Source organism: Zophobas morio, unplaced genomic scaffold, assembly GCF_036711695.1.
Source record: "Zophobas morio isolate AGI-343-1 ecotype UQ-CSIRO unplaced genomic scaffold, CSIRO_AGI_Zmor_V1 ptg000322l, whole genome shotgun sequence".
Taxonomy (NCBI): domain Eukaryota; kingdom Metazoa; phylum Arthropoda; class Insecta; order Coleoptera; family Tenebrionidae; genus Zophobas; species Zophobas morio.
This window is the reverse complement of record NW_026972426.1, coordinates 1-13,428: the sequence shown is the minus strand read 5'-3', so window position 1 is coordinate 13,428 and position 13,428 is coordinate 1. Positions and strand designations below refer to the sequence as shown.

Genomic DNA, 13,428 nt, shown 5'->3' with positions numbered 1-13,428 from the left:
TCAGCAAACGATTAGGGTTTATGACTTTTGCATAATACAGCATTTCGAAGCATGCCTCAATGAGAGGTAAGAGAGAAGCTTAAAAATAATATGCTTTTTACACGGCAATTACAACTACAAACTACCGTTGTTAATAACATTTTTTGTAAATAGAGCTTACTATATTTGTTTCAGCTTTATACAAGGACTTACCGGCTCATAAAGTGTAACTAATCAGCCCAATGATAATGCCAACCTGCTTAAATCGCGAAATATATTTATGCATATCCAAAACGTCCTAGACAACGACTTTTATTTGCCGGCAGTTAAAGTAGAGCTCTAGTATTTTACTATAGTTTTGCTTTTTTCTTGCATATATACTATCCTTATGTGTTACGAAGATTATCATGGAAGGAAAATTTAAAAGAATTTACAGTGGCTAACGGAGAAACTAATGATAAGACGTTACCAGGAATAGATTAAATACCTCGTTAATCTCAACACAGTTACTAATTTTCTTATTTATTGCAAAATGGGAGCGGTTTCGCTATCATTCCGTTGTATGACAATCGGCTTGTTCTTGATCACGAAAAGCTAAGGAATAGGCCAGCTCACAGCGGTCTCATCCACGGCATCTACAGTGTTGACCAAAACAGATTTCTTTATGGATGGCCAAAGCATACTTTGCAGAGATTTTATAAGCTTTAGAAATTCTTTAGTACTAAATAATGTAACTTGCAACCGCAAAGATAAAATTACTTCCTATTCGACTCATATAGTTAAAGTTTTACGATATAGTCTTTAGAATTCTCTATTAAAAATTAATATTAATGAACTAATAGCAAAAACTACATAAACAGTGAATCGCTTTCTTACACTTGAAATATAATATAAATATTTATACTATTGTTATAAACATATAAAGCATTTTTGTCTTGTTCTTAAATTTGTTTTATTTTTATTATTCTCTTTCATTATTATACTTTTTTTACATTCTCTTATATCCCTCGATTTTGTGACTTCTTATTTAACAATCAGCATAAGCAAAGAAGCCGAGGCGAATTAATTCGACATATTCTATAGCCTTAGATAAGGAAATTTAACCTCTGTAAATTTACCGAGTTTTATAATTTTAATAATTTTTTTTATTAAATATATCAAAACCGAACTTTAAAAAGTCCTAAGTAATGAATATGAGAATCTTTTCTTAATTGATTAAAAATCTCTTAAATTTTCATACCAAAATTATTATATAATTGCCTCAAAGTAATAAAGGTCAAAAAATTTAAGAGAAATTAAAAAAAACCAAATATAAACGGAGTCCCTTTTTAAAAAGGCTGACATAATTTTAATTTTTTTATTATTGTGATTAAAAATTTCGAATTTCACCGGGGACCCCAGATTTTAGTAGATAGGTCTACACTTCCAGTGACTATCACTGGAAATTTCTTATGTATATCTACTGAAGTAACAAAGTGGGAATGTGCAACGATGGCTTTAACGTTTCTGCCAGTTTCAAGATCCCACAAGCGCAATGTCTAAAGTAAAGTATTAACCAATTATTATAAAAAAATAGTAAAAAAAAATTTAGTAATTAATAATAATAAAAAAATCAAATGTATTAATTGTTACAAAATGTTAAAAAATAAACTTTAGTGTAGATTCATGGAGCAAATAATTTTAATTGCTTATATTAAGATTTAATTTAATTCATAATTTGTTAAAAAAAGTAAAAGATAAAATCTAGTTTTGAATTTATAAAGAAAACAAAATTACTTCTATAAAAAATATATTTCCGAAAAAAAAAATTAAATTATTTGAAATTTCTACATGGGTTAAAGTTTAAATATAACTAAAAATATATTTTAGTTAATTCTCGTTATTATAATGAGAAGATAGTGAAAAGAATAAAAAAAATTTATAAAAAGATAATAATAAATAAAATTTAATAGAGCTTTTATAAAGCAGTTAACATTCTTTTTAAAAAAATGTATTTCGGAGAAAATTAAATTATTTTAAATTCTAAATTTTTAAAATTTTTATTGCAAAAAATGTAGAAAAATAATTTTTATAATTAAAAAAAAGTTAAACTTTTTTAGCTTTTGTAAAGCAAATGACTTAAAATTTTTTATTATAAAATTTAAGTTACGGAGAAACTAAATTATTTTTATTATAGAATTTGATAGTAGTAAAAAAATTAATAATAATTTATATTAAATAAAAAATATCGTTTTAGCTTCCAGTTGTTATTATAAAAAAAAATTGCGGAAGCAATTAAATGATTTTAAATTTTAACTTTTTTACAGTCAGATGGCAACAATTTTTTGGAAAAATGTTTAATAAAAAATATTGAGTAGAAGATAATAAAAAAACAGAAATAATAATAAGAAAAGTCTTTATTATTACTAAAAAAAAAAATTTTAAATTTCTTAAGAAATTTAAATTCAACCAGAATTTGAAATTGTTAAAAATAAATTCTTATTATATAGTAATATAAGTACTTAAAAAAGGGAATATTATTAAGTAATTCATGGGTTACTTTTGAATCTTTTTAACCATTTAGTGTAAAAATATTAATAATATTATTATAAATATAAAAAGTAATAAAATTAATGTAAAAAAGACAAAAAAATTGTTTAAAAAAAATATAAATTATTTAATAATTTTAATAATCAATATATATAAAAGTGTATAATAAAATAGTTTAATACGAAAATAAAAAAAGGTAAAAAAAATATATACTTTATATACTTTTTCTAAAAACTAACAATATTTAAAAAATTATATAATAATAAAATATGAATATCAAAATATGAAAGTTTAAAAGAACAAAATACAAAAAAGTCAGAATATTTTAAAAAATATAAAAATAGTAGAACTGCCTTAAATAAAATATAAAAATTTGATAGAAATTTATATTAAAAACTTTTAAAAAAAATCTTTTTTAAAAAATGAATATATAAAAAAAGTTTAATAATAAAAAAGTAATTTTATAGTTTATAATAAAATTTAAGAAAAATAAAAAAATTATAATAAAACGACCTGGATATTTTACATATAAAAAAAAATTTAAGAACGAAAATATAAATATTAAGAAAAAATTAAATAAGTAATAATTAATATTTTATATTATATAATTAAAAAAATATATATATATAAGTTTAATAATAAATAAAGGAATAAATAATGTATTTAACGTATAAAAAACTTAAATAAGTAAATTTATAATAACAAAGAAAATATTTAACTTATATATAAAAACTCGTATAATACAACAAATATAAAAATAAAATTTAATATTTTTCTTATTTAAAAAAAAAAAGTAAAAAAAATTAATGTAATATAACAAAAATTTCAATATTCAAAAAAAAATAAATTAACAATATAACAAAAAAAATATATATAATTAAAAAAAAATTTATTGAAAAAAGAAATTCCAAAAGTTTAGTAAAAAGTTAAATTATAACAAAAAAGTGGAAAAGCTTTAATAATAAGAAATATAAATAATTTAATAATAGTATAAAGTATTAAAAAAAAGTAATAAATGATAAATATATATATAAAAAAATTAATAAATTATAATAGAAGTTTAAAAACTTTATAAAAATAAATAAAATAAATATTTAAAAAAAAAAATTATAAAGTTTAATAAAAAAGTAATAACTAATATATTTTATGTATGCAAAAAATTAAGAATATTATGAAATTATAAAAAAAAGTTTAAAGACATTAATAATAATATAAATATTTTAAAAAAAGTATAAAGTTAACTAATAAAAAATTAAAGTAATAAATTATGAGAAAAAAACCATAAATTTGATAATACTAAATAATAAATATTTTTTTTAATAAAAGTATAAATTTTATTCAAAAGGTAATAACTAATATACTTTTATTCGTTAAATAATAAAACTGTAATACCAAATAAATAATATTAAAAAAAAATTAATAATTATAATTTCTAAAAACACAAAAATAGGATATAATTAATTTTTATTGGACATAAAGAATAATAATACTTAACAAAATGTTAATAACAAAAAAAAACTTAATTATTACTATAAACGTTTTCAATTAATTTTAATTAATAAAAGTTCATTGATGAAATATTGCTAATATTAAATATACTAAAATATATATATATATATATAAAGTATATATTAGGATATTTATAATCATAAAAACAGTAAAGAAATAAATTTTATTATTAATAAAAATTTGTAAAGAAAGCAAATAAAAAAATTAATAAAATTTTCTAAAAAAGTTGAGGTTAATAATGTGAAAGAAAATAATAAATTTTAGTAAAATTTGTGTAACGAATAAAAATAATTAATATAAAAATAGTAATGTTTATAATTAATGAGTATATATAATATATATTTTAAATATTTTATAATATTATAAGATCAAAGCCGGAAAAAAATTATATATTTATTAATATTTATAAACTTTTAACTATAAATAATTAAAATAAAATAAAATAATTTTTTCATTTGAGTAACTAAAAGTAAAAAGTAAAGAATAAAGTATAATATTATATAAAAATATATATAAAAATAAAAATATTAATTTTCAAAGATAATTGTTCATTATTAATATTATAATAAATAATTATTATTATTTTTGGATATTAACCATTTTGTATTATAAAACAAATAAAAAATTAATTAAAATTTTTTAAATTATTTAAAAAAGCCAAGTTTACTTTAAAATAATTTATTTTTAAATAAATAAAAACAAAAATATAAAAATATATTATAATAATAATTTTTATATGTATAACAAAAAGTAAAATTAAATAATAAATTTTAAAAATTTTAAAAAAATATTAAAAATAAAAATATAAATAGTTTAAAAATAATTATTTATAATTAAAAAAATTTAAATCTTTTTTAGTATTAGATAAATTTGTAATACAAAACAAATAAAAAATAATGAAACATAAATTATTTGAAAAAGTAAAATTTATTTCTATAAAAATTTATATTAAAAAAATAAAATAATAAAAATTTGTTATTATAAATAATTAATAAAAAGTTAAAATTAAAAATAAATTAAAAAATTTAATGAAAATAGTGAATAAAAATAAAAAAATATTGAAAAAAAAGTTCATAATTAGTATTTATACGACAAATATTTTTTAATATAAATTATATCAGAATTACAAAACAAATAGGAAATAAATAAAAAATAATAAAATTATTTATTGGGAAGTTAAATTTTTATAAAATTTACTTAAATAAATAAATAGATATATAAAATTGTAATTATAAATAATATAAAAAAAAATAAAATTTTTACTTGTACAGTAAAAATAAATAATAAATATAAAATTTTCAATATATAAAAATAAAAATATTAATATTAAAAAAATTGTTTATAAGTACAATTATATAAATAAAAATAATCGAAGTATTAAATAAAATTTTAATAACAAACTAAATAATAAGTATTACTAGTATTATAAATATGTAAAAATCTTATTATTCAAGGATAAATAATAATTAATTAATTATAAATAAAATAATATTTTATTGAAGTTAGCTTTATTATTATAAACAATAAATATATAAAAATATACTAAAAATAAAACTAAACATAATGATAGATATTAAAAAACTTTATTAATATAATAAAAATCAATATAATATAAAAGTTTGTTGATAATTATAGAAAATTAAATTTAAATAACGAAAGTTAGTAATATATAATAAATCAGTAACTACAGAAAATATCGTTTTAAAAAAATTAATATGTAACGAAGTTTTAATTTATAATAAAAAAAATAAATTTATATAAAAAATTTATAAAAATATTTATATCAAAAACATTTTAAAGAGTTGATTAATACTTGTAAAAAAAAATAATCAAAAAATTTATAATATATATTTGAGAAAAATAGAAAACTTTTTATATAAAAATTTTTTAATACACAATAAAAATTAAAAACCTATTAAAAAGATAATTTATAATAAAATTATATAAAAAACTAAAAAATTTTAAAATCTAATCAAAATTAAATTTATATAAAAAAATAATTTTAGTAATGAAAACGTTTTAAAAAGTTTAAGTAAAATTATAAAAAAAACTAAAATATAAAAAAATTTATAATATGAATATTTTTTACAATAACTAAACATTTAAAAAATCCTTATTTCTACTTATAAAAAATAAATTTTTATTTAAATAGAAAACATTAATATTTAATGAATAACTAAAAACAATAAAAAAAGTGCATCTCTAATTATAAGTAATAATAAATTTATATAAAAAAAATAGAAAATATTAATATTTAATAAAAGTTAATCGATAAATATTAAAAAATTATAAAATATTAATTATAAAAATAATTTTAAATTTTTGTTTAAAAAAGTTCATCTCTACTTATAAAATAAAATTAATTTATATATAAAAAATAGAGGATATTAATATTAAATAAAAGTTAACCGAAAATTATTTAGAATATTATAAAAATATTAATATTTTAATAAAATAACTATAAATAATATTTAAAAAGTTCATAAAGAATATTTAAATTTACGTAAGAATAAAAAAAATAGTACTATTTTATAAAATTAGCATAACAAAAGATAATAAATGTCATAAAAGAAAACTTTTATTTATAAATATTAATAAATTAACATTAAAAAATTTAAAAAAAATATATTCTATAAGAATAAGTATAATTAAACAAAACGTGCAGTAATAAATAAAATAATAAAGTAACAATTTATATAAAAAGTGAAGTTAACATAATAAAAAGAGATATAATTATAATAATAAAAGAGTTTCTAAAAATAAGTTATTTTCCTTATATGAATTTCTACAAAAAAACGTTTGATAATAATATAATAATAATTTAATGTAAAAAAAGTTTATAACAAATTTTTTTTTTAATCAATTTTCATCCAGTTTTTTTTTCAATCAAGTGTTCTTTAAAAAAAAATTAATAAAACAGTATAAAAAGTTAAGAGTTTAAAAAAAACAGAAATAGCAATAAAAATAAATAACGAATATAAAAATAATAAAAAATAATAAAAAAGTCACCAATGGAAAAATTTATAAATATGCAATAAAGAAAACCCAAAAAAATATATATAAAATAAAGTATTTTTATTTTTAAAAAAAATATAAGGAAAGCAAAAAAATAATAAAAAGATATAAATAATTATAAATATATTAATATCATTAAAAAGCAATGAAATTTTATAAAAATATATTAAAAATGAATATATACTAAAAACTAAAAATATATTAAAAATGAATATATACTAAAAACTTCTATGTAATAATCTTCATATTATTAATAATAACAACCACTAAGAAATACCTTATCGTCTGCGACGGAAAAAAGGAGCTTTCCAAGTGGATGAAAGCATAATCCTCTCACCCAGTTATCATGCCCTGTCTTAAAATTTGTCGTAAACTGGTAAGTCAAAGGATAACCTGCGTCATAATAGTAACCAAGTATGGAGTAAATGCTATCTGTTATTGCTATAAATTTAGTAAACTATACACCCACGTGATAAATCTCGACTTGGGTGTGGACTAAAAGTTTTTTAAAAACACGTGATTTCTTTGTAATTAAGAAATCTATAACAATATATTAATAAAATATCAATAAGGAGTAGTTTATAATATAAAATAAGCTAAAATATAAAAATTATTAAATAAAATACAATTTTTCGTTACTATAAGTTTACAAAATTTATAATAAAATTTTAAATAATACCCTTAAAAAGTTTTTTTTTCCATTTATTAAAATAATTATTGTTAATTTCATATGCTATATTTTTTTTTATAAAAATAATATTTTAAATTTATAGTTATTATATTAATTTCTTATATATTAATTAATAACATCAAATTATTAAAAAAAATATTATTTTTGTAAAATATTTATATCATTTCTTCGTTGTCAAAAGTTTTTTTCAACACATTTTATAAAATATTATTAATAATTAAAAGTAAATTAAGTAAAAAAACGTTATTTTGCGAGAATACATTAAAATAAAAATTAAGTAAAAAGTTAATAGTAAATGAAATATTTAATAAAAATATCAGCGCAGTTATTATTAAAGTTTCTTTTGTATTAGTTTGTAGTTTATTATAATTTTTTTATTATATTTTATATTTATAGGATAATTATTATTATCACTTATTTATTTTTCAGACTGTATTTCTTTACCCTTTTTCTCCTTACTGTTTTTCTTACTCATTCATTATATATATTTATTTTTATTTTTTTTTTTTAAATATAATAATATTATATACTAGTATTATTATTATAATTATAATTTAATAAAAGGATAGGAAACTAAAAGGTTTTATTATTATTACTATTATTACGAACCAAAGTGGCTACGCAATGGCCAGAAGAAAGCTCCCACAACTTTATTAACTTATCTCTGGAACCTTAAAAAGTTTAATAATTACGATTATATATAAATATTTTTTCAATAAAATAAATAATAATAATAAATAAAAAGTAAAAAATAAATAACGTGTATTATAATAATAATAAATAGTAAATATATAAAATAAATAATTATTGTAAAAATAAAATGAATATTGATAGTAATACAACAAGAAATTTAATGTTTTATATATTTATTAATAATGATTAATAAATAAAATAAATAACAAAAACTAATTAAATAAAATAAGTAATAATACTAAATACTATTAAATAAGTAAAATAAATAATATTATTTATGATAAATAGGAAATAAATACGAACAATTAAAAAAAAAATAAAGGATAGAGCAATGATATTAAATAACAATAAAATAATTAAAGAAATAACATAAATAATAATAATATAAAATAGTGATAACAGTAATAAATACACAAGTAATATAATTGTAATTAACAAATAATAATAATAAATGAGTAAAAAAAAATAGATGTAATAATATTAAATAAAAAATATTTAAAAGGAATAATAGAATAATATTAATATTACTAGTGAAATGAATAATAACAGTATCTACATATATAATTAATAATAAAACTTAATACATTAATAAATTAATGAAATAAATGATAATAGTAATGAATTATAATAAAATTAAATAAAAAATAAAATGGTAATAATGATAGTTATTAGTAATTACTAAATAAATAATAACATATAAGTAAAAAATAAAACGAATAATAATAAGATTATTAATAAGTAAAAGAAACAATAATAATATTAAATAAATATTTAAAAGGAATAATAATAATAGTAATGTTAATAAGTAAAATTGGATTTAATAATAATAAATAATAAATAAATTAATGAAATGGATAATAATAGCAACAGATAAATATAATAATAAATTTGATATGAATAATAACACTAAAAAATAGTAAAAATAATTTTTTTTATATAAATAAAAAATAAAATGGTAATAATAATAGTTAATAGTTAATAGTATTATCTAAATATATAAGATGGATAGTAATAATGAGTAAAGAAATAATATTGTTAGTTATATATAATTATAATAAGATATAAGTAAATAAAATGAAGAATAAATAATAATAATAATATTAATTGTAATGATTATAATATTAAATAAATAATAATAGTAATAATCAAGATAATAATAATAACACCGGTTGCAAATATACTGCCGTTAAGTTTATAGGCCTCTTTATTTTCACTACAAAAAAGTGTTGAGATGTGCGGAAGCGAAGCTACTGGCGCAAAGGCCACACATTCGACCACGTGGTCGTGTCCGCAAAATTCAAGTTTTTTTTCGCCCGAACTGACGTTCCACGAGAGGATGGTCTAAAGTTTTAAATAAATGTTTATAAAAATATTAGAAAAGTTTTTCTTTTAAGTATAAAAAGTATAATAAAGTTCTATTAACTTTGAAATTTTTAAATAAAATATATATTATTATATAATATTTCTAATAATATTAAGAAAATATTAGAACTCAAAAATAATAAATAATAAAAGTTTTTTTAGTACTCGTGAAATATTACAAACTTTAAGTAATAAAAAAAACTTAACTGAATAATGTAAAATTTACTATAAAATAGTTTACTAACATTTGAAAGATTTAAATTTAATTTTATAAAACCTCTAATAATATTTAGAAAATATTAAAAATACTTAAAAAAATATTAAATAAAAAAAGTTTTTTTAGTAGTGATAAAATATTATGACTTTTGGTAATTATATATGATAATGAAAATATTTCTTGTTCAATGATATAAAATTTGGTATAATAAAGTTTTATTAACTCGTAAAAGTTTATAGATAGTAAATTTTTTAATAATAACTCCAAAAATATTAAGATAATATTAGAAAACTCAAATATTATATTAAAAAAAGTTTTTTAAATATTAATGAAATATTACGAACTTCGAATTATAATTAATAAAAATAAAAAATTATTCAAAATTAGAATATCCTATAAAGTGGTTATAATAACTTTTAAATTTTTATAGATAATAATTATAATATTTCTAATAATATTAAGAAAAAATTAAAAGTAATAAAAAAAATAGTAAATAAAAAAGATTAAATAATATCAATTATATATTAAATATACTAAAAATAATGACAACAAAGTAAAAAATATTTAAGAGATTATAAAAAATAAAAGAGTAAATAAAAATAATGAATTTTTATAAAATATTAGTTACCTATAAATTAATACTATAAAATACACAATAATAATAAACTTAATAAAATAAAAATTATTAATTATAAAAATAAAAACACACACAATAATAAATTTAAAAAAAAAAAAAAGCTAAATAATACTATAAGATAAATATTTAAAAATATATAAAAAACTTTAATAATAATTATTAAAATGTAAAAAAAGTAACAATAAAAATAATCTTAAAAATCTTAAAAGTAAATATTAACATTAAGACTTTTCGAAATAATATAAATTTTGTTAAAAAATAGTTCAAAAACTTTAGAAAGTAATATTAAAAAAATGTATTATTACTAATAAAAATAATAATTATAAAGTATAAAAAAATTTAATAATAAGTATAATAAAATAGACAATAACAATAAATGATAAATAATATCAATACAAAATATACATAATAAATAATAATTAAAAAAAGTGAACAATAATAATTAGTATAAAAAAACTTTAGTTTATAGCAGTAATACTAATAAAAAATATTTTAATAATAATAAAACTTTTAAAAATATACAAAACATTATAAAATAGTAATAAAATTTATAAAAAAGTAAACATTGAGAAGAAAAAATAATAAAAATTTAATTAAAACTTTATAAAGTTAAGCATTATAATAATATTTAAACATTTATATAAGTAATAATAATAATAATAAAATAAACCTCAAAAAAGCAATCATAAATATAAAAAAGTTTAAAAAAAAATAACTATATATAAAAAAAGTATTATAATATAAAATTTTATTATTATTTTTTCGTTAAATTATAATTATACTAAAAATATTTTATAAACTTTAAGAAAATAAAAATTGAAAAGTATCATACTTTTTGCAAATATTACTATAAAATTAAAAAAAAGTTAAAACCTCTTTAATATAAAAAATTAAAGTTTTTTTTAATATCATTATTATATACTAATATTTTTATAATATTCAAGAACTTTTTAAAATAAAAGTTTTATATATTATTTCCTTTACAGTAAGAAAGTAAAATAATAAATTTAAATAAAAAGTTTATTAATTAAACAAAATATTTTCAAATTATTTCATTTATAAGTTTTTTTGAAATTTTTTTTAATAATAGTTATATTCAAAATATATAAAAACTTTTTAAAAAATAGATAATTAATTTTTCTATAAGAATAATATAATAAAAAATTTAAATAACTTTTAAAAATAAAATAAAATAAAAATTTTCTATAAATTTTATAATCTCAATAATATATTATTAAAATAAAAATAGTTTATACATAAAAAAATTTAAAATAAGCTTTTTTTAATTTTTTTTTAATGAATATTAATAATAATAAAGAAATTTTTTCTAAATAACTTTTATAAATGCATATATTATGTTATTTAATATTTTTAAGTAAATAAAAAAAAATTTCATGATAATATTGTAATTAATAATAAAAATTTCTTCTAAATTTTAGTTTGGAATATATTTTATCTAAAATTTCAAAAAAATTAAAAAACAATATCTTTTTACTAATAATAATATGAAAGTCCATTCAAAAATGATTAAGTTTTTTAAATAACTTAATATAAACTTTATTACTTTTAAAAAACTTTTAAATGAAAAAAAAATTAAAAGTTTTCTAGATAATAATAATATTAATATTATTATTTGAAATACTTTTTAAATATGAAAAATAAACAGTTTTTATATATAGTTTTCTATATATGTAATATTTCATAGTTTTAAAAAACTTGCAGAGTAAAAGAAATAAAATTAAAAATTTATAATAATTTTCAAAAAGAAATTAATAAAAAAGTTTTTATAATTAATATTCATAACATATCAAAATAAAAAAAAATAATTTTATTTAAATTCTTAATTTCAATAAAATAATTAAATATATATATGAAAAAGTTATGAATAAAATAAAAAGTTTATTATAATAATATTAAAAAATTTCTAAAAACTTAAATAAAATAAAAAGTAAATAATTTATAAGTATTTTTTCCTCGCTTATTTATTAAATATATTTTTAATAATATATAAGAAAAAGTCTTTTATGTATAATTTTTTATTTATTTATTATATTACAATATAAATAGTTAATAAAAAGTTTACCATATAAAAAATATTCCAAAAACTTTTTTAGATAATGAAAAATAAAAAATATTTATATATATATTTTTTTACATATAATCAATTTAAAATAATTATAACAAGAAGTTTTTTATTATGGAAACTTTTTTTTTACATTCATTTTTACATTCATCCATAATAATAAATAATTTCATAACTTTAAAAATAGTAAGTATAAAAAATTTATAAACAAATTTTTTTTTACAATATTGATATTAAATAATATAAATAATTTTTCAAAATAAAATATAAATTTTTTGAAATATTCAAAAAACTAATAAAAAAAATATAGTTTTAAAAATTAATTTCTTTAAGATAAATTATTACAAAATACTAATTATTATAATAATGTTGTTTAATATATTAATAACTTTTTTTATGTATGAAAATATATAAATAATAAAAATAGTTAAAAAACTTATAAAAATAAAGATTTTCTATAAATAAATTTTTTTAACAACTTAATATTATAATAAAAGAATTTATAAAAAATTTTTTTTAAAAAAACAAATAATTATAATCATAAAACTTTTTAAAACTAATAAAAAAATATTATTCTTATAGTTTTTTTTTATGAGTATGGTTAATAATAATAATATTAATAAAACTTTGAAATATAATAAAAAAATTCTTTATATCTATAACTTTTTTATAAATTAATAGATAAAATAAAAAAATTCATAAAACTTTTTTTT

At 14.2% G+C, this 13,428-nt stretch overlaps 1 long non-coding RNA gene across 1 annotated transcript; it reads right to left on the bottom strand.

Moving 5' to 3' along the window:
- Nucleotides 1-1,380: 1,380 nt before the first annotated feature.
- Nucleotides 1,381-9,749, bottom strand: LOC135119931 (uncharacterized). The gene is made up of 4 exons (XR_010278431.1): nt 9,583-9,749; nt 8,333-8,394; nt 7,310-7,387; nt 1,381-1,517 (listed from the first exon to the last, which is right to left on the bottom strand). It is a non-coding gene; the product is annotated as an uncharacterized LOC135119931 (long non-coding RNA).
- Between the last annotated feature and the right edge of the window lie 3,679 nt (nt 9,750-13,428).